Here is a 22,799-nt window from a genome sequence, read left to right on the forward strand (position 1 = left end):
CAAGGAGGTCACCCAGCCTGCACTCACATCTGCAGACAGCTAAGACGAGAAATCGCAGTCCGATCTGAGCCCATGCAGACTGCAATCTAAACACGCAGACATGAGTCTATCCAGCCTGCACTGGAGTGCACAGATGCATACATAAGGAGGTGAGGACGGGCCTCAGATTTGCAACCAGCCATGGGTGAGCACTCAGCGCTCGTTCACAGCTATAACCCCATATCCAAGCGTTGACCAGTACTCAAATAAGCAAATGGCCGAATAGCATTACCCCACACTAACACACACTCAAGCATGCCGGAAGGAACGCGCAGCCCTACCCGAGTGTCAAAGACTCTGATATTGATGGTTAACCTGCTATAAGCAAAATACCAAGTGAGCTGACAGGACAGAGCACAATATCAAATGTTAACAGAAACACAAATACACAAGCATTAGATCTGCTAGCCCCCACAGCCCCACCATTACTTGTTAACAGAGAGCAAAAGAGCCATAAGGATGGATTCATTGTTGTAAAGGTTTATATTAACTGTCAGTATGACCAAAAAAAAAAATTAGTTGATCATCTGATTGAATCATTCCAAGGTCTACATAACCACTTGAATGGCGAATGTCCAATACCCGGACTACCAATATATTACATGGGGCCTAGGAAGAGCAACCAGACCAGAAGCAGGTCGGGGCTGATGCTCACGCTTTAAAATGTCTTCAAGTTCTGGGTCTCTGTGCCCCGAATGGCTGTTTCCAATCCAAGTGCAAGAAAGAAGTCTTTCCATATATCACTAATGTAACCTGCTAGCTTACCAGATAAGCGAGACCTTAGTCTGACGGGGTCTGGACAGTTAGACATAGGCGGAAGTATTCAATCATGAGGATAAAGAGCTGTAGTCCTGGGGAAAGAGGTACCCAGTTGAAGGAAGTTGTGACAGTCTGCATATCAGATGCAGTGATTCTATTTGCAATTGACCCTGCAAAAGCATTGTGTTTTGAGAACATTCATGTGTTGTATTGTCATAGCATTTATATCGCACTTCATAGCCCTTTGAAGGGTGCAGAAGTGTATTTTTGAGTGGTTAACATGCTATACCACAGGGTAGTGCTTGGTTTGAAGAGGTTTGTAATTGTGGGAGTCTATGTGGGAATCATTTTGGTGTCCTATTTGAGTCATCGGAGTGGTGGGCTTATCGTACCTTGTGTCTGAGGGTCTTCGCATGCTCAGAGCATGATTATTTGGCAGCTATAGTCTACACTGCAGGTTCTATTATGTTGAGTTTATGATCTGTGTTCAATCCATCTTTTGTGTAATACATAGATATTGCGCCACTACTCTGTACCCTGCGAGTCTGGAGAGGAAAGTGATGGGCAAATAGACAACACAGAGAAAGACAAGATATCTGCCTGGATGATCTGTATTATAGTTAACCATACGAATATTAACAGGAAGTCTAGTTTTTACCATGATCTGTGATATAGTTCCGATCTCCATAGACAATATTTAGGGTTTCCTGTTTTCAATGTTTATATTTTTGAGATTTAAAGTGGAAATGTTCTAGTGTTTTCACAAATTATGATGAATCATTATCAGAGTTTACACTTATTGTGCCCAAAAGAAAACCACAGTGTCTTCGTTTTTCCAGTACTTGAAGTCATTTTTAGGTCTCGGCTGGCGTGCGCTGCGCACATGCGAAGTCTCGCTGGCGAGATTTAATGTTTTTGAGGGAGCTTCAGTATTGGGCTTTAAGCCCCACCCCTCTTTCCCATTGGCTGGCGTCACCGTTTATGCTAAACGGTGGCCAGCCATTGGGAAAGAGCTCTTTGTGATGTGTTGTTTTCTTTTTTTGAGCTGTCCCACTTGGATATGCTCACCTGACTTCCTCCTGTCGCAAAAGGATTCTTATCTATATGGGGCCATGTGTTTCAAACACATGGCCCCATAAAGACAAGGGCCGGCCAAACAGTCAGCACCCTCAGAGTGGGCAAGCCACTCCTCCCCTGCCCTAGAGCAGGACCACACACCCGCCCGTCCCGACCAAACCCTTGTGCTTTCTCGCAGTTTGAGAAGCAGAAACATAAAATGGTATTTAAAATACCTTTTAATGTTTCTGCTTCTCAAACTGCGATAAAAGTTACACTGGGGCAGCGCACCTCCCATCACATGGAAGCGCAGCCCCTGCATGGACTGCAACATGTATTATGCAACCCATGAGAGACTACTCAAACTGTGACTACTGTGACTGCGGTCAGCCATTTAATACTTATAGTGGACCTCAACTCAATTACAAGATGTCCAACAATTTATTGGCTGCACTGAAACAAGTCATGTTTGGTATCAAACTTATATGAATACTACCCCAACATCGATTTCAGTGTTGGATGTAGGATCCCATGCACTGGGGGGCTCACCCAGGTAGCCCCCCTGTATTCGTAGTACCAGCCTTTCAGGGTTTAACAGCAAGCCAGTGCTGATGCCGACCCTGCCCTCCTGCTGCTGAGCTGAGCTCAAGCAGGGGATGGTAGAGCAATAGGTTTTCCTGTCACAGGGAGGTGTGACCACCTCCCAGACAGGACTTAGTGTATTGGGCTGGGGTAGGGGCACTTGCCAGCACCACAAGACTGCTTAGAAGGGCACATTTGGTGCCCTCCTTGCATACTCCAGTCGGAACCAATTCAGGCAGCCATTGGCTCCAGCTTTGATGCGAAACTGGTCAAAAGACGTGGGAGTATCCTCCCCTCAGTCCAACCCCTCCCCTGGGAGGGGTCAGTGAATTGTCCCAACGCTTTCCTTAGCGTATTTAAAGACTTACCTGTGGGTGGCTCTTCAGATTTGTCTTGGGAAAAGATTCAGATCCGATACCACTTCATCTTCAACAATCTGGGCATCTTGGACCTCCTTGGACTTTGAATGTAACCAAGACTGCATCAAGAAGACCCCTGCTGCTCCTCGTCTCATTGTCCTGCCAGTCTTCAGCATCATCTATGCCTGTGCTTCATCCAGGTTTTTCTCCAGCCCTGTGGGCATCAAATACACCTGAAGTAATCTCCCTTGGAGTGAAGGAGTCACTCTCCTACATCTGCAGGCACCGCAACAAAGCTGACCTGTCTGCTGCTCCTGAGGTACCACAGACTCCGAAAGGCTCAGCAACACAGAAGTTGGTTCTGCAACTGCCTTGAGGCATGCACTGTCTTCTCAGCAAGCTTGAGGCCAGTAGCCCTCATCCTAACAGAACCCCTGTGCACCGCATCAACTTGTCATTGCCAAGCCTTGTTGACTCTATCCTCCAGAGATCTTCAGGCTACAAGAAGCTTCAGCCTCCAGCATATCTTGCTACCAATATCTTTGTCCTCACCACATCCTCTGCACTGTGGACCTGCATCCTTGGTGAGCTGCTTGAGGTCCTCTTGCGACTCCCGTGCCTTCGGCCAGTGGGTCCTCTTTAGGGTCGTCTTTGGCTTCAGAGGACTCCCCTGCTTGCTCGGGGTCTGCTCTGACTCTCTTGCCTTTGGTGAGTCCCCAGGACCTTGCTGGTCCCGACACTACACCTTCTTCATTTGCCACGTCTGTTTCTGCTACCAAGGCTAGTTGGTGCTCCCGACGGACATCGATCCACTGTTTCTCGACTTCAGATGTGGGACAGCACATGACCAGCTCCTGGTCTTCCACAGCAGCGCCTGGTCCTCATAGCTGCAGCGACATGGTCACCATCAACTCTCCTGCATCTTCAATCATTGGGGGTCAATGGTCTTCCGTGCCTCCTGGTCACTCCAGAGTGGCATAGACTCTGTCTCCTCTGCTTGCAGGTACTTCTCTTCATGAATCCATCCTTGGATTTCACCAGACTCTTTCACCTTCTTTGCCAGCAGCATCTTCACTGAAGTCCTCCATTGTGGTCTACGGCAGTTTCCGACGTTACTTTGTGCCTCTGCACCTGCCTTTCCTGGTGCAGGTATTCTGGTTCCTGGGGTATCCACGGGTGGGGTGACTCTCATACCTTCCATCTTCAACAGGGTTTCTGCAGGGTCCACTGGAAATGGCCCTTCTTGTTTGAAAATACAAAAATACAACTGCAACTTCCCTATTGACTTGCATTGAGGATGCAGCTGTTTTTCCAATCTGCACACTCCTGGGTTCTTAGCTTGGGTGGTTCTTTGGGTTCCCAGCTCTTTTGAGTTTTCTGTGTGAAGTCTCAACTTTGGTCGCAGTTCACATTCCACTTCTTTAGTATATGATTTGGTCTCCCCCTGGAGACCACTGTGTATTTGTGCTTACTTAACCTGCTTCCTTTTAAAATATTGTGTGTATTGTGTTGTTATCTCCAGGTAGGAGATAAATCAAATTGTTTGTGAGTGTGAATGATAAATATAACTATTTTTATAAGAATACTGTGTGGGTATTTTTTGTTTAATCTACACTACTAGTTCTGATAAAACAAGCTGCTTAACAGTCCTTCTGGACTAAGTATGCAGTCTGCTCTCCACAGTTACCACTTAGAGAGTTTTCTGTGGTTGTCAAAGACCATTAAAATCACCATAAGGGTTGTCTGGATGAATGCAGGGTGCTTAACTCAAATATGTGTGTACCATATACTAAGCCAGCCTCCTACATTGGTGTGCAGCAGTTGGGATTTAAGCCTGCACTGTTTTACCAGCTAATCTAGGTGTGCATTAAATGAAAACGGATCACTAGCATTAGGCACATATAAAAATATATATGTAAACAAGTAAGTTCTACTGAACTTTTAGATTGGTGTTCATAGGCCTAGCACAACCCTTTCGTTAATGTTTGAAAGTTTAGTTTTCACTAGGGTAAAGGGCGAGGAGAAGGGTAAAGAAAAAAAGGAGTCTTCATAAGGTCCCCAAAAACCTGCCTCTAGGAGTGAATCCCTAAACTCCAACAACTTAAAAAGAAACCTTGGTGCTGCCCATGTAAGGAATAAAGCAGTAGGCCAAAGGATGCTAATTGTCTTAAGGCCAGCACCAAGGAAACTACTACCACTGCCCCTAAGGCAACTAGTCCCCCTAGCACTAGTACAAGTGGTAGTACAGCTCCAAAGGGATTAGTAGGGTTAACCTTGGGCTTTGAAGTGGGTTCTGGCCTAGTCAGAACACCCGCTCAGGCTGTCCTTGTCTGTGACAGAGGCATGGATCTTGCCACTTTACTTGTAAGTCCGACTAACTTTGGCAAGTACAGACAACAGCCTTTGATTAATGTAAAATAAGCTATGGCTTACAGGGGCACAGGGGCCAGTGTCACAATGGTGACAGAGAAACATGTGTCCCGTGAACAGACCATAGTTGGTCAGCTGTATCAAGTTACCAACACCAGCAATGTCAGGACTTATCACTCTTTGGCAGTTGTGAATCTCAGTTGGGGAGGGGTAACTGGCCCTAAAAGAGTTGTGGTTTCTCCAGACCTACTTGTAGATTGTCTGTTGGATAATGATTTAGAAACTTCAGCCTGGCCTGAGGTGGAGTTCAGGGAACCAGCAGAGATGATGGGAATCTCTTCCAGTGCATTTGCTGTCACTAGGGCTCAAGCCAAACAGCTAAGCCCTGAGGGAGCGCTGGATCCTGACAAAATGAACCAGCTGGCTCCTATGAGAAGGAATAGAAGGGTATTGATTTATCATCCTCCCAAACTTCAAATGAGAGTCAGTCTCCTGAGAGGGATGGTCTCAGTCCCTGTGTAGGAACTGCCCCAGAAGAACTTAAGCCTGATCAGGCAGAGTTCTTGGGGGGGGGGCACGGGGCCTTTTCAGGCTGACTTCAATTTGGAGCAGAAATCCTGCTACTCTCTTGAACAGCTCAAACAGCAACCTGCTGCTGAGGAAGGAGGGAATGTCAATGGGTCACATAGGATCTATTGGGAAGATGGGCTCATGTTCTCTGAGTGTAAAGACCCCAAGCCTGGTGCCACCAAGAGGTTGGTAATACCTCAGAAGTTCAGGGGTTTTCTTCTATCCCAAGCACATTCCATTCCCCTTGCAAGACATCTTGGGCAAAACAAGACTTGGGACAGGCTTTCCCCTCATTTTCATTGTCCCCGTATGTGACACCAAGGAGTTGTGTTGCTCCTGTGTCACCTGCCAAGCCAGTGGTAAGTCAGGTGGCACTACAAAGGCTAATTCTACTCCCAGTAATTGGGGTTCTCTTAAAAAGGGTAGAGATAGACATGGTTGTTTTCTTAAACCCTCCAATAGCATCTGGGCACAGTTACATTATAGTGGTGGTGGACTATGCCACTAGGTATCCAGATGCTAGTCCCCTTAGGACCACTACATCTCCTGTAGTTGCTAGGGCCCTTCTGAGAGTCTTTTCCAGGGCGGGTTTCCCTAAGGAGGTCGTAACAGACAAAGGCACAAACTTCATGTCTAGTTATATTACTTTCATGTGGAAAGGGTGTGGAGTAAACCAAAAGTTTACCACACCCTATCATCATCTACAGTGCAATGGGCCTGTTGAAAGGTTTTAAAAGACTCTCTAGGGTCTGATCCTGGCACTCCCCAAAAATGGGATGTCGTACTACCCTGCCCTCTCTTTGCCTACAGAGAGGTTCCACAGAAGGGGGTTGGCTACAGCCCATTTGAACTTCTGTTTGGACATCCAGTTAGGGGTCCACTGTGTCTGGTTAAGGAGGGCTGGGAGCAGCCTCTCAAAACTCCTAAACAGGATATTGTGGACTATGTCGCTGGCCTGTGTTCACGCATGACTGAGTACATGAAGAATACCAAAAAAAAACCTTAAGGCCAGTTAAGAGCTTCAGAAAGCTTGGCATGAGAAAAAGACGGTACTGACTGTTTGCCTGCCAGGACAGAAAGTATGGGCGTTGGAGCCTATAGCCCCAGCAGCTCTCCAGGAAAAGTGGGGTGGCCCCTACACCGAGAAAAAAGGTGAGGTCACCTATTTGGTTGACTAGGTACTCCTCGAAGCCACCACAGGGTACTTCATGTGAACCACCTAAAGCCTTTTTTTGACAGGGCTGACATGAGCTTGCTTATGGCCACTGATGAGGAACAAGAGGTAGAGAGTGACCCCCTCACTGATCTCCTATCTCAGGACCTTGCTGATGGGTCAGCTGATGGAGTAAACTTTGCAGGCAGTCTTACTGACCAGCAGCAAGCTGATTGCAGGAAAGTCCTCAATCAGTTTGCCGACATGTTTTCACTGACTCCCAGTCAAACCACCTGGTGTGGACACCGGTGACAGTCTGCCTGTGAAGAATACAAATTACTGTCAGCCGGACCATGTAAGAGACTGCGTCAGGACTGAGGTCCAAAAGATGCTGGAGTTGGGGGTCATTGAGCCTTCGGATAGCCCTGGGGCTAGTTAAGTTGTCCTTGTGCTTAAACATCACACCCCAGATGGTAGGAGAGAGATGAGGTTTTGTGCAGATGTTAGAAATGGGATTTCTGGCTGACTGAGGCTTGCGCCAAAGCCAGGCAAAAACCACCACTCTAGTTAGGGCAAGGGAGTTACACTCCAAAGATAACCCCTGCTCACCCCCTTGGCAACGTGACACAAGCAGTAAGGCTGATCCCGGAGGCGTTGTGAGTTAAGTATTTGCGCACGCACCCACCAACAACAACACCCCAGGCTCCCCACAAAAGGAACTCCACACAAGGTTATAGCACGAATAGCCTTTGTATTCTCAAAACACCTTAGAGTAGTAACGACATCATGTACACTGTGCCATCTGGCACAGGGCAATATTTACAAGGGGATATCGACACCGGACAGGGCCACAGTCCGAATTATTTACACAGGACAGGGCCACAGTCCGAATTATTTACACAGGACAGGGCCACAGTCCGAATTATTTACACAGGACAGGCCCACAGTCCAAATTATTTACACAGGACAGGGCCACGTGGGCCACTGTCAGAATTAGCGCTTGGGAAGAACTAGTAAAGGTCAGAAGATATATGAACTTAGAGCACAGCCAGTAATCACTGGCAAGACACTATACTCGGCGTCAACCTGTAATATAAATCCTAACAGGCACACTATCATCTAAGGCGAGGACTCTATTCTACACCACCTCATAAGCCTAGACATAGTAGACCATAATCTCCTAGCATAACGTGCATCATGAACCACTTACTCACATAACCTGAGGTAGGGAATAAATCGCACCTAGACCCCAGTAGAGAATCACAATAAAACATCAGACAGTAGGTAAAACCTAATAATCATAAAAGCACATCCATGCGCATCCATCAAGGTGCGTAAATCATTCTACAAACATTACATTTCCTAGCACCTACATAAAATGACATTAGGGCCTTGCGCCCTATAACCCTGAGAGTCCCCGGGCCCAACTGGCCATCTATAATGGGCTCAGATGCCCTCTGTCCACAAAGTCAGGGCTGCTGCCTAAGCAGCGACAGTCACGGGGGCGCACTTGGCGCAGACCTAAACGTGGCAGCTGCCCACTACTTGCTGGGTAGTAAGCATGGGCGAATTTTGCGAATCTCGCGTTCGCGAATTTTGCGGATTTGCGAACTCGCAATCCGCAAAATCCGCGAATTCCCGCGAATTTGCAGATTTTTTTTTTTGTGTTCGCGCGTGTTTCTGCCAGTTCGCGAGGGTTTTTACAATTTCGCAATTTGCGAACTTACCTGTCGGGTCGCAAGTTTTGCGAACTTGTTGTTTCTACGTGTCCAGCCTGTTTGGGACACTCTTCTTCATCACTGCCACTCTCTGTCACCACTGCCACTCTCTGACTACTCATGCCACCCTCTGGCCCACCCATGCCACCCTCTGTTTCATCACCACACCCTCTGGTTGTCCAGTGTACATTATTTTCGGCAAAGCAAAGCACACCTTCCCTGCCTCAAGTGACCTGAATTAATTTGGGGCTGATTAATGTGTCACAGAATATTTTTTTAGCTGGCACCTGCTTCCTTAGTGCTTCCTGATTAGTGATCTTTTGCACTTGCTAAGTGCTTTCATTGTTGCAAAATTAGTTACAACACCTGCCCTGCCCCAACTGACAATAATGAATTAGGGGCTGATTAATGGATTTTAACTTCCAGCCTGGCTCCTGCTTGTCTCCCTTAGCTGTAATTCAGGACCTTTGTGGCATATGTGTAACTATTCTGAGGTTCAGAGCAGGGTCACATAATAGTTGCAACTGGCAACTGAACTCTGGAGGGGCTACTAATGATGAGCCTGAACTTTTGAACCTGGTAAGTAGTTTCAGTTTTGCTAAGATCGTATTTCTGCAATTTAGCACTTACTCGCGGGGTGCGAAGTTGTACTGGCAAGCCGCGAACTCACGCGAACAGTGCGAGCAAGCCATAAAATCCGCTGCTCGCGGATTTGCGGATTTTGCGGGAGATTCGCGGATCTCGCGGATTGCGAATTTACCGAAAATCCGCAAAATCCGCGAGCGAAACGGATTTTCCGCCCATGCTTACTGGGTAGCTGGGAGTCTCAATGAATGCCTAAACGTTGCAGCTAGCACTAAGTGCTGCGCAGCTGTGCAGGCAGAGATTGGGGCAAAGGAGTGCGCCTCGCTCTTGGATTAAAAAAGATATGTCCCCCTAATAGAAAAACCTAAACGGTGCAGCTGCCCACTAATTGCTGGGCAGCTGTGAAGCACTGCGACCAGAGCCTCTGGAGCGAGAACTGCGCCATGGGCTCACACAGGTCCTTTAAACACATTTCGCCAAACTGAGCCCTCTAGGCTCTGAAGAGAACTGTGGTCCCCTAATAAAGGGTGGGCCCCTCTGGGCCTGGGCAAAGACGGGTCGCCAAAGGTGGGGAGCCATCTAGGCTCTGAAAACAATGGAGGCCTTTGTTTGAGCCATAGGGCTCGGCAGGACAAAATGGCGTTGGAGCTACAGGGCTCGGCAGGACAAAATGGCGTTGGAGCCACAGGGCTCGGGGAACAAAATGGTGTTGGAGCTACAGGGCTCGACATACAACTGCCCCCAAATCAGGGGGGGCCTCGTGGCTTTGAAGATGTGGGGCCGGACGTCGGAGTGGCCCACTGAGCACCCAGGGCCGCTTTGACACTACCTCTCTCCCCCCCAGCGGTCTACGCTTACCGGCTCTCTCGGGGGTCACGGGGCAGCTTCTCTCCTGGCCGGGCACCATCGCGGGGCTCTCTCTTCTGCCTGGGAACCCCGCAGGCCACCACACGGTTGCATCTTCACCCGGTCCCCCATCTCAGGACCGGGAGGCTCCGGACTCCTCATGGCCACTCAGGGAGGTGGGGTAGGCTCCTGTCCTACTCCCGGTATAATGCACAGCTTCCTCTGGACTCAGCCGCACTTGCCGGCACCGGCGGGGCTCTCCCCAGCATGGGAGCCCCGCACAGGCCAGCGCCATCCCTGTCCACGCTGCCTCCCTGCTCTCTCTCCCGAGGAGGCGGGCAAGCTCCCCACCTCCTCTCTCCCGACCTCAGTTCCGGCCTCCCTCTGGACTTCCGTCCTGCGGCCTCGCCCACAGTCAGGTGGGCCGCAGGCTATTTTCAGGGGCAGAATTAGAGGGGTAGGCTCCCTCGCCATACAAAGTAAATAGCGGGGGGCCACATGCGACTTAAACCACAAAAACACGGGCACACTGCTGGGTGGCCACCTGCGGCGAAGGGGCCACAAGGGAAAGGAGCCCAGTGCTCCCATCCCACAAAAGGTCCTGGAGGCTGGGAAGAAGGGCCAAGACCAACAGTAGACTACAGAGGTCTCAATGCAGTCACTAGGACTGATGCCCATCCAATACCCAGGACAGATGAACTGATTGATACTCTGGCCTCAGCCAAGTATCCTAGTACATTAGACCTGACTGCTGAATACTGTCAAATCTGACTCTCTGAGAATACCAAGCGAGAAAACAGAATTTTAAACCCAAAGTGGGCATTATCAATTTATTGGGATATTTTTTGGTTTGAAAAATGCACCTGCCACATTTTAGAGGCTCAAGACAAAGTTCTCACAGTTCTGGAAGCCTATAGTGCAGCATATCTAAATAATATTGCTCTCTTTAGTTCCACCTAGGAGGATCACCTGATCTACCTCAGAAATGTTAGCAAGTCCACAAAGTGCCAGATAGGGCAGAGTGAGGTTGTATACTTGGATCACCTGGTAGGTGGAGGCCAAGTTCAACCATTAGAGAGCAAAATCCAGACCATGATGGACTGGGTTGCTCCCACTACCCAGACTCAGGCCAGAGCTTTTTTGGGCTTGAGTGGGTACTACAAAGGGTTTGTTAAAGTTTGCGGGTCCATTGTGACTCACCTTTATTATCTCACCTCCAAAAGGATGCCTAGGAAAGTTCAGTGGACAGCTAGCTGTCAGAAGGCATTTGATGACCTGAAACAGGCCATGTGCACTGCTCCCATTCTCCAAAGTCCTGATTACTGTAAAATCTTCATTGTCCAGACAGATGCTTCTGAGATAGGGGTAGGAGCTGTTTTGTCACTACTTAATGCAGAGGGCTAGGACCAACCAGTAGCTTTTATAAGCAGAAGGTTGACCCTCAGAGAGAAACGTTGGTCAGCTGTTGAGAGGGAGGCCTTTGCAGTGGTCTGGGCCTTGAATAAGTTGAGTCCATACCTGTTTGGTATTCACTTCATTGTTCAGGCAGACCACAAGCCCTTCTTATGGCTTAAACAGATAAAGGGTGAACATCCCAAACTTTTGAGATGGTCCATTTCCCTACAGGGGATGCACTTTTCAGTGGAACAAAGACCTTGGAGTAACCATGCCAGAGCAGATGGACTCCTCAGATATTTCCCCTTAGAAAATGAAGACTCAACTGGGCAAGGTTAGTCTCATCTCCTTTCGTTTGGGGGGGCAGGTTGTGCAGGAAAGTAGGATCTGCTTTCATAGTTACCCTCACTTTTTGCTGGCATCATTCTGTTTTCTGACTAGTCTAACTGGGGCCCTGCTAATCAGCACCCCAGTCATTGTGTTCTCTCCCTAAGTTTGACTACGGAAAGTACTTTGATAGCTTCCCAATTGGCTACTGGTGTACCCTTCTGTAATGATGTATAATCATAATGTGAGACCAAGTCCCTTGTATATGGTTCTAAGGTACCCAGGGCATAGGTACTCCGGGGTCACCCATGGGCTGCAGCACGTATTATGTCACCCATGAGAGACCACTCAAACTGTGAGTACAGGCCTGCATTGCAGCCTGTGTGAGCTTGTGCTGGGACCACTCACAAAATATGTAAGTTTCCCTATAACTGAGGTCACTTCACTTGCAATCTATGACAGAATGAATGAAACAACTTGTAAAGTGCGCAAATACTCAGAGGTGTCTTGGCGCTGTGCAGAACAAAAGGAGGCAGACCAGAGCTGAGTGCATGAAGATCATTGGTTAAATAACAAGGTTTTGACGCTCTTCCTGAAAAGCGAGAGTGAAGGTGCTGTTTTCAGTTCGTGTGGCAAGCGATTCCAATGAAGAGCTGTGATTCTGAAGACGCTTCTATCCCCACAATGTAGCGTGCTTGAAGGAAGTAACCCTCGCCAAATTAGCTGAGCAGGATCACAGTGTTCTGCTAGGATTATACTGCACAAAATTATTTTTCTTGAAGTAGTTGGGGCTTTTCCATGAAGTGTTTTGTAGGCTAGACAAAGAGCCTTGAAAGTAATACGGTGGCAGATCGAGAGCCAGTGCAGTTGTCTGATAGAAGCCCTCACTGACTGATATTTGAGAATTCTTAGGAGAAATCGTGTGGCTGTATTTTGAATGGTCTGAAGTTTTTTAAGTGAACCTTTTGGAAGGCTGATGTAAAGACTATTACAATAGTCCAGTCATGATAGAACTAAGGCGATGACCACTGCTTTTAAAAGATCAGCCGGAAGAAATTTTAAAATTTTCTTTACAATTCTGAGCCGGTAAAAACAGGAGGAAGTAGTCAGGTTGACTTGGTCTTTGTATTTTAGTTCACTGTCTAGAAGAAACCCCAGGTATTTGACTTTGGAACTTGGCGTAGGTGCCGTACCCATATCGGACGGCCATCAGTAAGAAGACCAGATAGCTGGAATGTTGCCAAACTGAATAACCTCAGTTTTGGAGGAGTTAAGCTCCAGGCAATTGTTGGACATCATCTACTCTGCGCACATACAGTTGTTAAACGTATCGCCAGCCCGCTTTAATTTTTGCCAATGAGACTATGATTTGTGTAGGCCTGGATGGTGAACTTCGCTCCGTTCGCAAAGTTTGGGAAGTTTTCTGCCCTCCGTACTCCTAGGAGCTCGCGGAGTGCAGAAATCTCCGCTTCGCAATGTGCAGCAGAGTTTTTTCCCCGCTCTCGATCGCGAACAGTTTGTGAGCATGAGCGGTAGGTTCACAAGGTGAGCTGCTGCTCGGGTAGAATTGCTACTCGACCTGCAGGAATACCAGCACAGACTGCAGTTCGCACTTCACTCCGCCACTCGAGGAACTTCGCTGAGCTTTTTCGTAACTTTACAGAGTACCGCGTAGCAAAACGCCTCAAACTATGCCCAGGCCTGGATTTGTGTATTATCAGTGCATGACACCAATGATAGACCAAAGGATTTAATCAAAGCAGCAAGCGGTGTAGTGTAAAGATTAAACAGAGTGGGGAACAAAGAAGAGCCCTGAGGAACCCCACAAGGCAAGGAATAGGGGCCTGAGTCAAAAGTACCAAGTGACACCACTTGTTGGCATCCTGAAAGAAAGGATTTAAGCAGCATCAGTGCAGACTCTCCAATCCCTAAATTCTGCAGACGGTCGACTAACAGTTCATGATTGACCGTATCAAAAGCTGCTGAGAGGTCCAGCAGGATCAAGACTGCATTACCACCATTATCAAGAAATGATCTAATTTCCTTGGTGGCTGTAAGCAGAGCAGATTCTGTGCTATGATTTTCTCTAAAACCAAACTGTGTGTCATTTGAAAGATGATTAACATCCAAAAGTGCAGAGAGTTGAAACATCATAAATATTTCTGCTAATTTAGCTGGGAAGAGAAGCCTTGCAATGGGTCAGTAATTGTTGGGATCTAGAGAATTAAGAGTAGGTTTCTTTAGGAGAGGAACCACTGATACTGCTTTCCAGATGATTGTGAAAATGCCATTGTTAAACATAAAAATCACTGAAAGATGTTGAGCTATGACTTCAAGGTGCTTGTGAACAATCTTAGGGGGTCTTGGGTCATCAGGGGATCCTGCTTTTATCTTCCGAATGAGTTCGACAATCTGTGCCACTGAATGAGTACTAAAATGCCTAAGGCTGGCTAGCTTAGGACTTGGATTTATAGATCTATTTGAAGAGTAGCTGTTGGTAAAATTTAAAATAATATTTCTCCTAAAAGATGCTGGCTAGGGAGTTGCAGAAGTCTTGATTCATGATTGCCATACCTGCTCCCCATGGGATGGTCAGGTTTTTATGGTTTGGAAAAGATTTTTGCAGATGTCGTTGGCTGAGTTTATTTGTGATGTATAATATTTAGTTTTTGCATCCACCATTTGCGCTGTTGTCTCCAGCATTCTTGCTTGATTATTTTGGGCGAGTCGTTGAACCATGGCTGTGATAACTTTCTATAGTTCTTATTTGAGCTTCTGGCAGGAGCAACTACGTTAAGGGCTGAAATGAGCCAGTTGTGATAGTCCTCTGCCATCTGATCTGGTCTAGCTTCCTTGATGATAAGTGAGTGAGAGAGTTGAAAGTCAAGGTCAGAGGTTTGGATTTTATTTCACACCCGAAACGTCTGGTGACGCTTCTGAGTGCTAGGGGGGGAGTTGTAGTTTAATTTTAGATTCCACATTACAGCGTAATTATCTGTCCAGGTTAATGCCAAGGTATCAGTAAAGTTGATGTTGGGGTCATTAGTGAAAATTCCATCCAACACATGGCCAGCAGCATGAGCGGGTCCAACACTATCTGAGCTAGACCAAGGCCTGACAGTGTATCTATCAAATGTTCTGTTTCAGTGTCAGACCGATTTTCCAAATGGAAGTTAAAGTCTCACAAGACCGTAAAATATTTTTTTAATAGACATGTTTCCAGTACTTGGCTGCTTTTATCTACAAACAGTGCTTTAGTACCTGGCAGGCAATAGATCAGCAGCCCATTAGGTGATTGTATCTTTGAAACCTCAATGATAAAGATTACTGCCTCTCTGCCTTCAGTGCTAAACTGGGGTGACGACTGCTTGCAAATTTTCTCTGTAAAATATCGCAAGCCCCCCACCCCTTTTCACAGGTCTGTCTAGATGAAATACAGTGAAGCCAACAGGGGTAGCAGCAATAATTTCAGGGCCTGAGAGGTCATCTGCCCATGTTTCTTAAAGAAATAGCAGATATAAATGCTGAATTGAGATCAGGTCCGGAACCTCCATGTGGTGTTTCACTAATGATCTAGAATTGATAGGAGCACAAAGTAGCGCTGAGCCATGATCCATCAGCTGGTGGACCGGTGCTATAGGCAGAGGTTTGCAAATAATGCCAACCACCGGTGAACACATCTTTTGGAGGATTTTATTACAGGTAGCACAGACAGTAGATACTGATTCTGACAAGCTAAAGGACTCAATGGAAGACATATAACTGACTCATTCGCAGTGTTGAGGTTTAGTAAAACGTCACATGCATATTTAAACTGTTGAGAGAGATCTGGGCAGAAACAGCCAGGGGCACCAACACTGCAGGGGCGTAACACAAGCCCCCGCAGCCCCCGTGTTGCAGGGGGCTCCATGCTTCAGGGAACCCCGGGCCCTTCACTTAACTGTAATACCTCATTGACGGAACGCCTGCGCCCGGTCTCTTTAATAAATTGAATGGTGGTGCCGCCGCCGCGCAAGAAGGCTCTGACAGAATGGTGGGGGGCCGGGGCCCCTGCGAGTCTTAGGGGGCCCTGGATGGGGCCCCTGTGAGTCTTAGAACTGGTGTGGGGGCCCCAGCCTGGGCCCGTGTGAGTGAGGCACTGGTCTGGCACAGGCACTTGTAAATGTTGTCTGGGCCCTGGACACTTGAGGACTGGTGCCGGGGCCTCGGCCGGGGCCCCCTGAAATTGTTACATGGTAGCTCTGGCCGAAATATACCATGGTACTGGTAGGCGGACCCCGGCCGGGGCCCGGATGTGACTAGTAACTGAGACAGGCAGGTAAACTTTACTGAGAGGCTAATGGTGCGACTGCAGGCAGGACAGGACTGTTGGGCCACTTGAATGGAGTGGACGGTGGTACGGGGCAGCAGGGACACCGGCTGGGGCCCCTGAGGCAATTATAAATGGTGTGCGTGGGCCCCGGCCGGGGCCCTGAGTGAGGAGGCTCTTCAGAAATGGTGCCGGGGCAGCGGGCCGCCCCTGACGCATGAGCAGGCTCTTCATTATATCATGACTGATTCTAGTAATTATGGCGGCGGGACAGGGTGGGTGCGTGCAGGCGCGGCCGCGGCGCTCACTTGTTTACTCTCCGAGACGAACTTTCCGCCTTCCGGGACGGGTATGCGCGTGGGGGGAGGGTGCAGGGCTGGCTGGTGACCAATGCCCTCATTACATTTGTCGGGAACACATGCGCAATCGCCACAATGACCTCACATGCAATAAAAAATGCGCGTTAGAGTAAGGTGTGGCATGATGCATCAGGCCAGGGGCGCTCATAGCCAAGTGAAGACAAAGCCACGCCACCACGCTCAGGTCCGAAGTCCGTCACTGGCGAGGCCTTTATTTGCCATAATTTAAATTGCCTAGTCCAGGCCCCGGCCCCTACCTGGCTAGCCTTGCGCTGCCCCCCCCTAAGGCTCAGCCCCCCCTGCCTGCCTTCTGCCCATCCTCGCGCCGCCCTAACTCTGAGCTGCAGCCTCAAGCCTGGCACAGCACCACCCATCCCCAGGTGAGTGTCGTGAGTGAGTTTCCTCTGCGTCGTCACGGTTTGAGTTAGACCCAGGCCAGGATAGGCAGGAGCCAGGAGTGGTTTGGGTGGGGTGGGGGCGAGGAGGATTGACAACACTGCATGCCCAGGGTGCCAGTCTGCGCGTTGTCTCTTTGTGCACCGACACCAGCGCTTGTCACTCAGTGTACAAGCATTACGAGAAAGAACAGATTCCTTTAAAATAGACCAGGCTATTGATATGCCATGGGTTGTTACGACGTGAAGTTCCCTCTCACATTTGCTGGGTTTTGTGCCCACTTGAACACTTTGGTGTGTACCATGTTACGCTTTGTTCTGTGTGCCGCTGTGATTGTTGTATTTCATTGTACTGTGCACTCACTGCCTGTGTGTGCAATCATATAGTCCCACTGCTAACATATTTCCATCTCCCCTGCCCTGCCTGCACCTCGTCCTGAGCGCAGAGTGCTGTTTTCACACCTCTTCCCCATCAGCACACATCACTGTGCACTGTGTAGAATTTTTATCCCATGTGTAACAGAAATACACAGCGTCATCTTCGAGCAGAGCGCCCTCAATCTTCAAATACCCCTCATTGGCGGCTTCATCTTTGGACCCTGAGAACCGCTCTGGAAACCCCTCTGGTCAGACCTTTGGATGTACAATATCTCAGAATGAACCCGGGGGCTCTTCCAGCCCTCTGCTGAACCCAACTCAGAGTACACAAAAGTCTTTAAACTGCCCCTCGGTCATGACACACTTCAGGGTAATGGGCTCTCCTGGTGCAACCACTGCTGAGGGGTCCTGGGTCCGCACTGGCACTGCCAGGACACCTATGAAGAAGAGGCACAGAGGTCATTGGTGCATCCCTCGAACACACATTGTCCATCGACTCCCAAACTCGCTACCCAGATGCCCAGTGACCCATTAGCCATGATCTGGTTGGCTGCACAGGGCTGAGAAGCCCCTTTGGAATGCATCTGGACGTTACACCTGGATAGGGGGTGGCCCTTACCTCTCCCTCTGTTTTTTCTGTACTACTAACAAAAAAAAACCAAAAAAACATCAACAACAATGGGACGAGGCCCGGGACCTTACATGTGGCGGGAGGAGGACCCCCAGTGCGAATGCCGCTGGCCGCGCGACACGAAGGGGAGGTAACGCGAGACAGCGTCCTAGTGACACATGCCTCGCGAGCAGAACGTCACCAGCGCGACAGGCGAGGCGCCGCCCCCCCCCGGACAGGCGGCCAATGCAGGCGCTGCAAGCAGAGGGTAGGCGGGCCCAAGGCCTTTATCTAGGCCAGCCTGGTTTCAGCAATCCCTCTTTCCCGCCGCGTGTGCTAGGATCTACTCTGCGCTGTTCCGTCGCCGCTGTTAATCGCTGTATCATCGTTGGAATCGTCGAGGAGGTATGCGTGTTACCGGCCTCCCCCCGGCCCCGTCCCTGGGCATGACCAGGTTGATAGGGCCCTGTGGCGTGTCCACGGGGGGGGTTGCGGGGCACCTTGAAGGCCATGTGGGATCGGCCCAGAGGGAGCGCGGGAATAGGGCGCCGGTTAATTTAGCTAGGGTGCGTTAGTGGCGGCCGTCGGTCTAGCTATGTTGGGTTAGCCGCGTTCTTAGCAAGGCTTGGGCGCTTGGCGAGGACCGGTGGGGAGAGCGGGTTTAGATGGGGCACGGGGCGGCGCGGTTTTTTTCGGCAGTAAATTAAGTTGCGCCTTAACATCTAGCGCCGATCGCATAGCCAGTAGTGGCGGCCGGAGCGGACATTGTGGCATCATTGTTGGCACCAGTCGGCTGGATCGGAAATGCACGGACATTGTGGCATAATTATTGGCACCAGTCGGCTAGATCGTGTCACCGCACACATCTACCGTGAGCGGATGGCCGAACATAGCGCCGACCGCATGGCCAGCAATGGCGGCCGGAGCTGGGTGACCGGAGGCACAGGCATGCCCGCCTGAAAGGGAGTTGGGAGGCGGTGGGCATAGAGTCCTTCGGGAGATCATCGGTCCCCAGGCAGGGGTAACAACCGGGGGCAGGAGGAGTTGGGTGATTACAATTCTGCAGCTCCCCTGGGCAGTCATGTATGGACAGGCATGCCCGCCTGAAAGGGAGTTGGGAGGCGGTGGGCATAGAGTCCTTCGGGAGATCATCGGTCCCCAGGCAGGGGTAACAACCGGGGGCAGGAGGAGTTGGGTGATTACAATTCTGCAGCTCCCCTGGGCAGTCATGTATGGACCGGTTAAGGACTTCCAACTTGTAGGAAAATGGGAGGGGGGGCTACAGAGCCAGTCGTCCCCCACCCCTCCGCTGATGTCCCAGCACGAGCACCGTCCGTTACCAATGGCCCCTGGCGCCGGGGTACTGCGGTGCAGGCAAATGCAAATCAACGGCAGCCCCTCCGAAAGAGATTGGGCAGTGCAGGTGCCCGTCTGGGTAGAGATGGAGGAAGTACCCCACCCCCCTTCCCTGGGGCCCCATGGGGGAGAGATAGAGGCAGTGATCCTCCAGAGACCCTCCGAAGAGATGAGGCTGCCGAGGCACTCCCAGCCCCACCCCTCTGTGGAGAGGCAGTTTCAACCCCCAATATGCATGTGTACAATCAAGTCATCACGCATGCATGTGCCTACTGGCCGAGTGTTTTAACTTGCTAAGATGGAAAAAATACTTTGCTGTTAGTGTAAGAGAGGAAAAGCAGGTAAACCACAATTTAACAAAGGCTGTTATGAGTATTCAGCAGAACTCTTAAATCGAAAGAAATATTGAACACACAGTACAAAGAAGGCACCTCATTCCCGTAAACGCTACTTTCAGTGACCTTGAACTTAATCTGCACATAAATGGCCCTTTATCGTTCACGGACAGGGCACAAGTTGGGGGTGGATGCAGGAGTACTGAGTCCCCACACTATTTTGAATGGATAGACTCCGTTCCCCTTACTTAAGCCGACAGGAGGCTGAGAGGTGTCAGGTCGTGCTGCCCAGCACTGCAGCTGCTTGTATTTACAAACATTACATGCCTGTAACCTGGTCTCTCGTCTCGGGGTGTTTTAAACCTCCAGCGCATTCCCTTTATTTGTGAGTACTATTTGAATCTCTTTTTCTGAGAAGTAACAGAGAACCCCACATTAACCCTTCCATCGCCTAAGATATTACAAATATTACGTTTTGTGCTTTGAAACTGGACAAAGAACACCAGCAGAAAACAAACAAACATTAACACAAAATGCTGTTGCTAAAACAAATACACCCAGCACATTTTATTGGCAGTCCAACTGCAGTTTAAAGAGGTTATACTAACTTCCACTAGTCTGTTAAAAAAAAATAGTGTTCCTTTCACCCATATGTGAGCTCCACTACATATTATTATACAGAATACTTACTTATCACTTATCAAGAGTACAACAAATCAAAAAAATGATTTCATATTTCTGTATAGATTATGTTAGTATGTTGGTTTTGTAGAATAGGCCTAGTCAATTTTGTGAGGACTATAATGACCTTATTATTGTGACATCACTTCCTGTGAAATCATTGTGAATCACATCTGCTCCCCCACTATTTTTCTTAGGCCTTGCTCCCTGTTCCGAAACTGAATACTAGACCATACAATGCATGTTTTCTTGATACTACTAACCACAAAGCATCCCACACAGCAGTGCTTTAAATAGGCAGGTGTTGTCTAGTACTGAGTACCTCCACTTTAAATGAAAGGGAGAGTACCTGCACTTTTTATATCTGCTGCTGTTCGTTAAATAGGAGAGTACTGGTACGTCTCTGGAGCTTTTGACAATATTGTTGCAAATGGCATAGCGTGTATGTTGAGAGTGTTTCCCACTTTCTCACTAGAACTTACAACAAGCATTGGAATAGGTCTCGCATTAGAAAAGTTGGAGCTATTGGTCTTGTAAATGACAAATATTTTATTTAAGTGTTGGTTTTTAAAATAGCTAAATTGATAGCTTTGTCATTTACAATGCCAATAGTTATAACTTTGGTGAATGTGACACCTATAGCATTTGTAATGCAACATGTTTTGTATTTACGTGTCTTAGATGGCAGCTCTGGTCGTTATGCCACATCTCTAGAGAGATGTACGAAGTACTGAGGAAGACAAGATAAACTGCACTTCAATAATGTCAAAATTAAGTTAGTACCTCTTTGATCGTTTTACAGCAAAATTGTGAATTATGAGACTCTAGTTCAGAACAGTTCGAATTTAGCTGTAGGACAAGGCAACCCAAGAAGTGCCAGTTGTTGTGGTGGGGAGTGTTGCTGTGGCGTTCAGTGATGCTGTGGTAGCGCATAGTGATGTTGGTGTGTGGGGTGTGTGTGGGGGTGGGGTGGGTATGTGGGGGGTGAGTGGGGTTGTGTGTGGGGGGTTGTATGTGGGGTTGTGTGTAGCAACCGACTAGCATGTGGGTAGAAACATCGTGCGGGATAATTGTGTGCAGGGAGAGAGAGGGGAGGTGGTGGCGGCTGGGGAGGGGGAGGAGAAATGCGAGTAAGGCTGTGTGCGGGAAGAGAGGGGAGGTGCTGGGGAGGGGTAACAGATGGCGATGGCTGGAGATTACACAGACGGCGGCCTATAGCTTAGCCCTGGCCTGCACAGTATTACTCTCCCGCACAGCTTCCAGACCTTGTCCTCAACTGAGTGGCAGCTTCTATACACATTTATCACTCTTGCAATGAAAACTATGCTCCGGCGAAATTTAAATAATGCAATGCAATGTTATTCATGTAGTTTCAGGCTTTTCACATTATGCTTGTGACAGGAGATTCCCAAAATTATATCATTACGTCATGGAATTCTATGTCGTTTGTGGCAAGCTTTGACACGGAGATCCCTGCACCAATGTGAACGGTCAGAACGCAAGCAGCTGTTGCTTGTGGCACTTCTGTTTTTGCGCTTTTTTCAGTGGGAAATGTGCTCTTGTGTCAAATTGCACTTTATGCTAAAATAGAGCGTTCAATGACGGAGTTAAGTTTCATGTAATTCAGTGTAACTTTCCCAAAGTTTCAAACACCCCTATTGAACTTTTTTATGTTCCAAGTGCTTTGGTTATGCTCTTTTGAGAGGATTTAAAGGTCAGGAATAATCTGAAATGTTGGAGCCACACAGACTAAGAATTCTGAAGCTGTGCAGTCTATGGCATACTTTAAGCAGCTGATGGATATTTAATTTTCCTCAATGGAAAGTATCGGTATTTTCTATTGACTCCTTGTGCAAGGGACTTGATTGTACTGGGTCTGAAATCTTCATAGTGAGATGAAATGGACAATCATAAGTATTCTTAATTAGCAGGGTGACAATGGCTTGATGTTGAAAAGGGCTAACTAAACCTCCGACACTGGATCTGAGGCTTCTGAAGGTAGGGAGGTAAAGTGATCTAACGAGCTGCAGTGGATTAGAAGAAAAAGTGGTTTTTTGTGCAATCCAATAATCCGATGGAGTGTGGGCATGTCTGCACAGCGAGGGCACGTCTGTGGTGGCCATCAGAATCTTCATAGTGAGATGAAATGGACAATCATAAGTATTCTTAATTAGCAGGGTGACAATGGCTTGATGTTGAAAAGGGCTAACTAAACCTCCGGCACTGGATCTGAGGCTTCTGAAGGTAGGGAGGTAAAGTGATCTAACCAGCTGCAGTGGATTAGAAGAAAAAGTGGTTTTTTGTGCAATCCAATAATCCGATGGAGTGTGGGCATGTCTGCACAGCGAGGGCACGTCTGTGGTGGCCATCAGATGTCCGAGTGAGTATGTCTGCAGTGGCAATGGGTTTCAGCAGTGGCGGTGTGCGCTCTACATGTGAAAAGACAAATGAAAAGATAATTCAGCTGCGAAAACGGGAAAGGTACTCATGCCCCACATGAATTAAACCCGACAGAAATGGAGCCACTGCCATTCTGTGCAAGCTTGAGAGCGAGAGCAGCGCAGGATGGGAGAGAAGAAAATGGACGAGAGAGAGCAACACTGGAGGGGAGAGAGGC

This window comes from Lissotriton vulgaris, chromosome 2_1 (assembly GCF_964263255.1).
Source record: "Lissotriton vulgaris chromosome 2_1, aLisVul1.2, whole genome shotgun sequence".
Lineage (NCBI taxonomy): Eukaryota > Metazoa > Chordata > Amphibia > Caudata > Salamandridae > Lissotriton > Lissotriton vulgaris.